Below are 10,364 nucleotides of genomic sequence, written 5' to 3'. Positions count from 1 at the left end.
TTTGAGCGATTTTGTATCACCCTTTTAGAAAGGGTAATTTTGTAACAAAAAATGTTGTATATGTTCGACATGTATATTCTTTTGTTGCTCAATCATTTCATTTGAGTGATTTTGTATCACCCTTTTCGCAAGGAAAATTTTGTAATAAAAAACTTTTTTTTGCAATTACAAAAAAAAAAAAACATTAGTGGGGCAAAACAGGGCTTGCTATGGCTCTGTTTAGCCCACTAATGCTTTTTTTTAGTTCTATTAATCATCACTATACAGTGACATTTACCATTGTCGCTATATAGCGACGATTATCAATGTCGCTATATAGCGACGTTTATCAGCGTTGCTATATAGCGACGGTTTATAGCGACCGTTCTTTTTCAACGCTTTTAACGACTTTAATAATGACATTTGCGCCCCTTTAAAAAAAACATTTAATGTAAATAGCGTCAGTATTTTCATCGAAAAAGGGCCTATGCCTTGTAGTGCATTACCCTAGCCATTTGTCTCTTGCTCTATGAGGATTGTTTTTTATTTTGAGCACATCACCACATAATAATCCTCATTATCTTCATTTGTAGGCGACCGTAGTACTGCAAAATGGTCACCCATCTGAAGCATGTCAGCCAGCTAGTCTCTATCCATCGCATATGTTACAGATTCCTTCTCCATGTCTGATGTAGTCTATCTAGTGATGGCCTGTTCAAGGTCCATGGATTTGCATGAGATAGGTTGGTGCACTTATCCCATGTTTCATCCATGCAAAATGAACAAAAGCATGACAAATGTCTAAACAAGGCTTGTGTGGGATCTTTGTTACTAAAACCCAATATGCAGTGTGTCGAACGACTTCCTTTGATGGTCTAGAAGTTCCATGCTTTAGGCCTGTCAACATCACGAACCTTTACTTCTACGAAGAGCCTTTGTTTAGAATCATCTCCCATCTTCCATGCCAACCATTTCACAACAGCATGTGCATTTTGTAGCTTTGCACCATTTACATCCAATTACTCACTGGTTAGTCCATGCTTTATGACTACACCAATCCCATCATGTTCTCCCTTGTCATGACCTCTTCTAAAAAAGTTCCACATCATTCGAATGCTAGTCAAAGAGCAATACCTAGCATAACAAACAACAGATATATTGCATTTTAAAATATGCAACAGGGGCAGTGTCCAATGTCTTACCTTGCAACAAAATAAAATGGGCGAGCGGCCTTGAAAGGAGATGCTGTCCCATTTCACCAAACCCAATGTCTTTTAAACTTCAAGCCTTTGAACACTAACCATTGATGGTGGAGCATAAAGCAATGCTGCACAAATAGTGTGTTGGTCTTTGTCATCTGAAATGTAAAATATGGATTGCTTTTTTATCTCGCTCATCTCCTTCCAATAGTAAATATGAACCAAGATGGTCACTTGGTCATTATGCCAATGCATTGATTGAACCTCATTCTGCACTTTGAATGCATAGTTCTCTGCAAAGTCAACAATTGAAAGCACATCATCAGGAAAATTTGTGGTGCACTCTTTGAATTGAGAGTGTTGCTAGTAACTATGAAAGTTGTGAGTGATAAACACATTTAAGTGTTGCAAGTATTGAGGCATGATGATGGATGGAGGAGTTTCCTTGTATAAGAATTTTATTCTTTTCTTTGCATCACATTTTCTCGTATCCTCAGTGACATATTCATACATATTCCATCTTATCAATGCACCCAGTTGTGGGCACTTGTCACATTTGTGCAATAAGCATTCAACCGTTTTCCATTCAGCATCCTCTTCCTTTGGACATACTACCGAATGCCACATTTTAGACACAGAAGAACAACAACTGGTGTGGGCAACACACATGTCCTACCCTTGGGGCCTACAAACCTTGCATAAGCAATCACACATATCTCCATGCAACAATGTGCTATTCTGCCTCATGGAATTCACTCTAGTCAGAACAAGTCTATTCTTGTATGGTAAATACAACAAGAAGTATTCCTTTCCTTCAGTTTTTTAATGAAATAGGGCTTCAGATTCTAAAAAGAATGGAAACCAATATCTATGGAAGGATGCTCCTCCTTGAAATTAAGAAAGAATTTTGCTTGCAAAATCAATCATCAACAATCAATATTATTTAAACCTAGATAGCAAACAAAAAAACTATAAGTTATTTAAAACTTAGAGTGCCATCATTATTTGTCTAAGCTCTATCACTCAATTACTAAGTCTTAACTACAACTAGTGGTGCCAAATATCACAATAAGTGTTAGATAGTACTAAATGCTAAATAGTACTAGGTGCTAAGTATTGTTGTAAATTCTAGATAGTACTAAATAGTAAATGCTAGATAGTACTAAATATGTTTACATAGTACTAAGTGCTAAATATTTTACTAAATGCTAGATAGTACCAAGTGTGAATATTACTAACTGCTAGTTTAGTACTATTAGTTAGTGCTAATATTATTGAGTGCTAGATAGTACTATTAGTAAGTGCTAGATAGGACTATTAGTACTAAATATTAAGTGGTAATATTAGTAAGTGCTAGTATTACAAGTGCTAGATAGTACTAAACAGTAATTGCTAGATAGTACTAAATAGGAAGTGTTAATATTAGTAAGTGTTGGATAGCAAGTGCTAATATTACTAAATAGTAAATGCTTGATCTATAGTACTATTAGCAAGTGCTAGATGGTAAGTGTGATATTACTAGGTGCTATATAGTACTATTAGTATTGAATAGTAAGTGCTAATATTACTAAGTGCTAGATAGTATTAAAGAGTACTTACTAAGTGCTAACAATTATTGAGTCCTAAATAGTACTTAGTAAATAGTACTTACTCAATGCTAAATGTTACTAAGTGCTACATAGTACTAAATAGTGCTAAAATAATACTAAATAGAACTAATAGTAGTAATAGTAGAGTTAAGGCAAGGAAGAGAACAATATCTAAACAGTACTATATAGTACTAATAGTAAGGTTAGTGCAAGGGATAGTACTAGATAGTACTAAATAGAATTGGTAGCAGGGTTAGTGCAAGGAGAGAATGATTATGCTCGAAGTCCTTCTCTAATACAAACAATTTCAAACATCACACACTACTAATTAACACTAAATAGTACTATTTAGTCATAACGAGTATTCTATTTAGTCATAATAACTAACTTGAAAGAGCGAACAATACTATTGTGTCCTATCTTTATTCCTAGGACTAATTTCTAAAATATGGTCTATACTATAAACATATTAAGTCCTCGGTGTAGTATTTAGTACTATGATTCTATGATTTAGTGCTAAATTCGCTTCATATAGAGTCTATTACAGTGTTAAATGTTAGCTTTAACATCTGAACAATAGTAATATTATCCCTGATAGTACTAAATAGTTGTAAAGAGTACCAAATAATAGTGTGTAGCTTGGGCTTCATTAAAATATTAAAGAAGATGCACCTCTATGAGCTCCAAGAAATGGGTGGGATGTATTGCATACTTTTTTGGGCCAAGCCTATGCCTACAAACATCCTTCTTGTTTGGGGAAACCCTGGTGTTGTCTTTCTAAAACTGGACAACACATTGAACAACCTCACAACTTAAGTAATCTTGTCTACACTTTCGACCTCCATCTGCCCATTTGAAGGAAGCTTGTTTTATGTCCATGCAATGTTTCTTTAGATTCCGTGCTTGAATTCCAAGGGCTTTAGCTACTTTGCTATCACTATATTTTTTAAATGTTGAAGTGTTAGCAATCATGTGGAGAGCTGATCTCTTCATAGCTAACTTATTAGCACTTTCTACTCTTTTCACAAGACTCAATGATGTCTTTAGATGATCCACTATTGCCATTGATATGGACTGGCTTTGAAAAATTTTCTCATCGACAACCTCTTGCATATTTGGATGTCTTATAACCTTTAAAGAAAGGCAGCCTTCGTTCTCAAGTCCAAGTTCTTTTGGAGCAATACTATGGAAGTGCATTGAGTGAGTTCCCTTCATGGTGTGGCACTTCTAGTGTGGAGTCCTCCATCCTGCACACACAACTGTATTTCAATGGTAAATCATAAATTAATGAACAACACAAGAAGACAATACGTCAAAACATGCATGCTCAATCTTACTGTACGAGAAAGTCATCTTGGGGGGGGGGGGGAGAGAGAGAGAGAGAGAGAGAGAGAGAGAGAGAGAGAGAGAGAGAGAGAGAAAGCTATAGCATCACTCAAACATAACTGGTTTTTGTGCCAAATAGAACATATGGTCCAAAGTGCAAGGGCTTCAATGAGAGAGAAGGGGAGAGCTAGTTTACACAGAGAATGGAGAGAGCCGAGGAGCAATGGACCTCTGGGAGAGAGAGAGCAATGGACCTCTAGTGAAGATGAGCGGAGATAATTGTAGGGACAGAGACAAGACTCCACGAGAGAGAACAGAGTAGACTGTCAATGGTTTCAAACATCTGCGAGTGATTCCACGAGAGAGAAGAGAGTCAATTGAGAGTGGATTGCAGATCACAGATTCCTCGATGTGCAGGGAAATCATCCTCGATTGAGAGTGGATTATAGATTGTAGATCATGAACTCCTCGATATGTGGAAATCTAATCCAACTATTAGCGCCTTTTTGTAAAAAATTTAGTACTATATCTATGCTAGAACCTTTGCCAAAAAGAGTACTTTTTAGACACTGTAGCATGCTTTCACCCATGTGTGGACATCTTTAGTGCTGAATGAGTATGGCCACCATCTCTATTACTCCTCTTGCTAGCGTACCACGATGTTGGTCTAAGACCTCGGACACCCACAACCTATATTTGAAAAACCTTTCCTTCTCCTCCCTTGGCCACTAGTTCATGCATGGTTAACACTTGCAATGGAAAGTGCACTGTATGAGAGCACATGTCTGCAAATGTTTTATGTAGTTGTATTTGTGCTCTCCTTTCATCTTGGGCCAGATTGGCATTTGCATCTGGTCCACTAGCCATCTTGGTCATATGGACTAGGGCACTATCTATTTCCTGTCCTATAGTCATCTAGAGGCAAGCTTCTCCTCTCCATTGACCAGCAAGGTGACATTGTTTATCTCTAAATATATTTCCCTTTTACTTATAGGTGAGAGTGCTCTCAACGGAAGCAAGAACAAAAGAAGGAGAGAGAGAGACAGAGAGCCACACAAGTTTTGGTGGCCACCCTAATCTTCTTTTTCATTCATTTATATATGTGTTTGAGTATTGTACATAACTGGGGTTAAGGCACAGTGACCTTGAACCCCCACAACCTCCCACTTAAAGGACAATGTGCCTTTAAGGGAGAACACCCAGTGAGCATACTATCCAATGCCCATCAATACACGACAATACTCAAACCGCTGACTAGGTAGACTCTTCGTCAGCATATCTGCAGGGTTATCATCTGTATGAACCTTGACAAGCTCTATGAGCTTGTCCTCAAGTACCTCCCTGATGAAATGGTACCTGACCTCAATGTGTTTGGTCTTTGCATGAAAGACCGGATTCCGTGCTAGCTGAATAGCACTCATAGAATCACTATGCAATGTCGGTACACCTGTATGAATCCCCAAATCTCCCACTAGCCGATCAAGCCATATAGCCTCCTTGCAACCCTCTGTGGCTGCAACATACTCAGCCTCTGTGGTAGACAAAGCAACACACTTCTGTGCGCGAGACATCCACGACACTGCACCACCTACAAAGGTGAACACATAACCAGAAGTGGATCTCCTACTATCCACATGCCCTGCATAGTCTGAATCTGTGTACCCAAGTACACGCATGTCTCCTTTACCAAAGCAAATGCACATCTCCTTGGTACCCTTCATGTACCTCATGATGCACTTAACTGCCTCCCAATGCCTCTTTCCTGGATTAGCCATATACCGGCTAACAACTCCCACTGCAAATGCAATGTTTGGTCTAGTAGCTATCATAGCATACATAAGATTCCCAACTGCTGATGCATAAGGAACCTTGGCCATCATGGCCCTTTCCTCATCTGATTTGGGACTATCTGTATGACTCAGTTTCACATATGGAGGCAATGGAGTACTCACTGCCTTCCCCCCCTCCATATTGAAACACTGCAATACTTTTGTAACATACTCTTTTTGTGAAAGCCAAAGGAGTTTCCTACTCCGATCACGCGTGATGCGCATACCAAGAATATGACCTGCAAATCCCAAATCCTTCATATCAAAGGCCTCATGCAACTTGGCCTTTAATGCATCTAGCTCATAAGTATTCTTGCTAGCCAATAGCATATCATCCACATATAGTGCCAGGATTATCAAGCTACTATCCTTAGCCCTTTTAGTGTAGAGGCAATGATCAATTTCACTCCTTCTAAAACCCTGGGACCGAATGAAAGCATCAAACTTCTGATACCATTCTCTAGGCGCTTGCTTAAGACCATAGAGACTCTTCTTTAGCTTGCAAACTAAATTCTCTTTGCCCTTTTCTTCAAAGCCTTCCGGCTGCACCATGTAAATTTCCTCATGCAAATCCCCATGCAAGAAAGCTGTCTTGACATCCATTTGCATAAGCTCCATATCCTCTAATGCCACTAGTCCAAGCATGCATCTAAGTGTAGTCATCTTCACAACCGGAGAGAATATCTCATCAAAGTCCACACCCTTCTCTTGCTTGAACCCTTTAGCAACCAAATGGGCCTTGTACCTAGGCACATCATCACCTGTGACCTTGATTTTGTAGACCCATTTACATGGCAATGCTTTCTTTCCATGTGGCAAAGAAACCAAGTCCCAAGTCTTATTCTTCATAAGTGAACTCATCTCTGATTGCATAATAGCATACTCCCACTTGCGTTGATCCTCACGCATCATAGCCTCTCTGTAGCAAGAAGGCTCCCCGCAATCAGTAAGCATCACATAGTCTACCCTTGGAACAAACCTATCAGGCGGTCTAGACACTCTAGATGATCTTCTCAAGGGCATTTCAACTTGCTGTCCCATTTGCATATCAGCCACATTTGGCTCATCATTTCCACCAATAGATGATCCATCATTTACCCTTGATTGTATACCTGTGGGAGTACTTGGTGGCACCATTTCTTGCACATTTGGTGCATGGACAGCTTGCTGTCTATCAACATATGTAGGTGGATTCACATCCTGGAAAGTGATTCTCCTCATTTCCACATCCCTCATGGGTGCCTTATGCATCTTCTTCTCATTGAAGACCACATCATGGCTGCGTATGATCTTCTTTGCTTCTGGATCCCAGAGACGATAGCCCATCTCTCCACTTTCACCATAACCTAGAAAGATGCATTTCCTAGACTTAGGATCTAGCTTCTTTCGAAGCTCTTTTGGCACATGTGCATATGCCTCACACACAAATATACGCAAATGAGAGTAAGAGGGCTTCTTTCCACTCCATGCCTCTTCAGGAATACCACCATCCAAACTCTTACTAGGTGATCTATTGATCACATGCACTGCAATCTTCATTGTCTCAGCCCAAAAACCACCAAAAAGACTTGCATTGGAAAGCATGCATTGCAACCTTTCTTGAATGGTACGGTTCATCTTTTCTGCAATTGGATTTTGCTCTGGAGTACGAGGGGATGTGAGCTCCCTCTTAATCCCACGTGTATCACAGAAATGCTGAAAGTCATGAGAGAGATACTCTCCACCATTGTCAGTCCGTAGGCATTTAAGCGTTCTACCTGACTGATTCTCAACCAAGGCCAGCCATTTCTGAAATACCTGGAACACATCACTCTTTCGAGCTATAGCATAAGCCCACACTTTCCTAGTTGCATCATCAATGAATGTCACATAGTATTCAGCCCCGCCTAATGACTGTGTAGGCATGGGACCACATACGTCTGAATGCACCAAATCAAGCTTTTCAAACTCTTTCTTTCCCCTTCTTTTATGGGCTGATTTAGTCTGCTTCCCATAGAGACAGTGCTCACAAAATTCAAAATCAGAGAAACTCAAATGTGGTACATAACCCAAATGGCATAAGAGTTTCATTCCATTCTGGCTCATGTGCCCCAACCTGCAATGCCACAAAGAAGTGCTTGGCTGCTCGGTTATTGCAACAACATGATCAAATACCCCTGATACATGTAAGGGATAGAAAGTCCCACACTTGGCACCCCTGGCCAAAAGCATAGAGCCCTTCTGAATTTTCCAACTCTGAAAGCCAAAAGTGGTGTGAAAACCAGCATCATCTAGCTGACCCACTGAAATAAGACTCTTGGTCAGCTTAGGCACATGTCTCACATGTTTCAAAACAAATGCAGACCCATTTGCAAAAGAAAACTTTATGTCACCTGCTCCCACTATGTCACATGCATAGTCATTTCCAAGATGCACACAACCTGTCTTTCCACTATCATAAGTGGAGAACCATTCCCTATGGGGAGTAACATGGAATGAAGCACCAGAATCCAAAATCCAATCCTGGGAATATGCATCATCTGAAGTGGTAAGCAACTCTGCAGATAAAGTAGACATAAAGAGAACATCGTTGTCACTATCATGTGTGACTGCATTGATCTCCTCGATCTTCACTTTTCCTTTGTCCTCCCTTGGACTCTCTTCCTTTTGATTTGCACCCCAATTTGCATTCTTTTTCTTATCCTTTTGCTCTCTTTTCAGCTTGTAGCAATCCTGTTTCATATGGCCCTTCTTGCCACAGTGGTAACATGCAATGTTTTGTGCCCTGGATTTGCTACGAGACTTCCCTCTTTCTTGGGACTTCCCCCTAAACTGTGATCTGCCCCTTTGCACATTTAAGGCTGCATCCTGCTTGTTGCCATCCATAGACTTCCGTCTAATCTCCTCGGCCAACAAGCTACCCACAACATCATCAAATTTTAGTACTCCACCAGGTGCAGAGTTACTGACAGCTGTACGGAAGGTATCCCATGAGGATGGCAATGAACATAAGAGAAATATTGCCTTAGTCTCCGCATCAAAATTCATTTTCTGAGCCTGAAGTTGGCTGAAAACAATATTGAATTCATTCAAATGAGAAGCAATGGAGACCCCTTCCTTCATCTGTAGGTCAAACAACCTCTTCATGAGGTAAACTTTATTAGAGGCAGTTTCCTTCTCATAAGTGGCACACAGTTTCTTCCACAAATCTTCCGTAGTCTGCTCATTCACTACTGTGAAATAAACTGACTTTGCAAGATGAAGTCTAATAGTAGACTTTGCTAATGCATCCAACTCATTCCAATCATCCTCAGACATATTTGCAGGCTTATCTTCAATCCCTGCCAAGGGTTTAATCTGCTTCTTTTGAATAAGCACATCCCTTATCTGTTCTTTCCACAAAGAAAAGTTTGTCCCATCAAACTTTTTAATGCTGAAAAACTCCTTTTCAGGCATGGAAGAGGATGCCATGATGCAAATAAAGCAAAATCCCAAATGCTAGTGCCTGCAAGAGAGAATCACACCAAATACCAAGTGCACCCAAATGTGTATGCCACAATAGAGTGAAATATCACCAAAACTCAAAGCTCAAAGCATCAAAAGATGCATCTGACTCATGTGCATATACTATGCATCCATATGAGCAAATCTGGCCCAAAAGGAAATGCCAATAAGTGCCAAATGACTCAAGCATAAACACTGTCCACTGGCATATGCATCAATAATGTCTCATCCAAGAGAGCATAGCACTATCAATGCATCACCTGCAATGTGTCAAAGCTGTCCCTCAGCTTAAAATAGCATCCATGTGCAAAGCGTCCATAAAAATAGCATCCCACAAGGCAATTTGGGCCTATCAGTGCATCCAATAAGGACCGCAATGCATCCAAATGGCCTATAAATCATCCACTGCAACCCAATGCACACCACGAATGAGCGCACACTGCTCAAACTGCAACCAGAGTGATCTGCATAAGGTATGCTCAAGAAATCATAGTCCCACGGTAATGAGCACTACTGAAAATAGAACCTGAGATGCCTCAAAACATGGGCGCCATTGCATAATCGGAATCAGCAAGAAAATCTGCAAATATCTCTCTTCTGCCAGAACTCCAAAATCCCAACCGATGAGTGAGAAATGGGAGTCAACACTTATCCACTGCCATGTGGCATAAATCTAAGGTTTCAAAACCTTAGAATGAAAATTGCATAACAGAGAGACGAAATCGAGTACACAGAGATCTATAATCTGAAAATCCTCCACCAAATCGCACAAGAACTGATAGGTAGGGGTTTTTGGGCGTCCGAAACGCAATGGGACAGACGGTTTTGGAAACCGTGGTCTCAATCACTGGGTCCAACACACGGGCTGAAAAACGTTTTTTGAAACAGAGCTGTTTGTAAACTCCACCGGAGTGCGAATGATGAGCAACATAGAAGTTTTAGGACCTCCTGAGTCCACC

The sequence above is a fragment of the Dipteris shenzhenensis genome, chromosome 23 (assembly GCF_047967505.1).
Source record: "Dipteris shenzhenensis isolate YYH24624 ecotype China chromosome 23, Dip_SZ_1.0, whole genome shotgun sequence".
In the NCBI taxonomy this organism is placed as follows: domain Eukaryota; kingdom Viridiplantae; phylum Streptophyta; class Polypodiopsida; order Gleicheniales; family Dipteridaceae; genus Dipteris; species Dipteris shenzhenensis.
The sequence above is the reverse complement of the archived record's forward strand: the minus strand, read 5'-3'. Positions refer to the sequence as shown.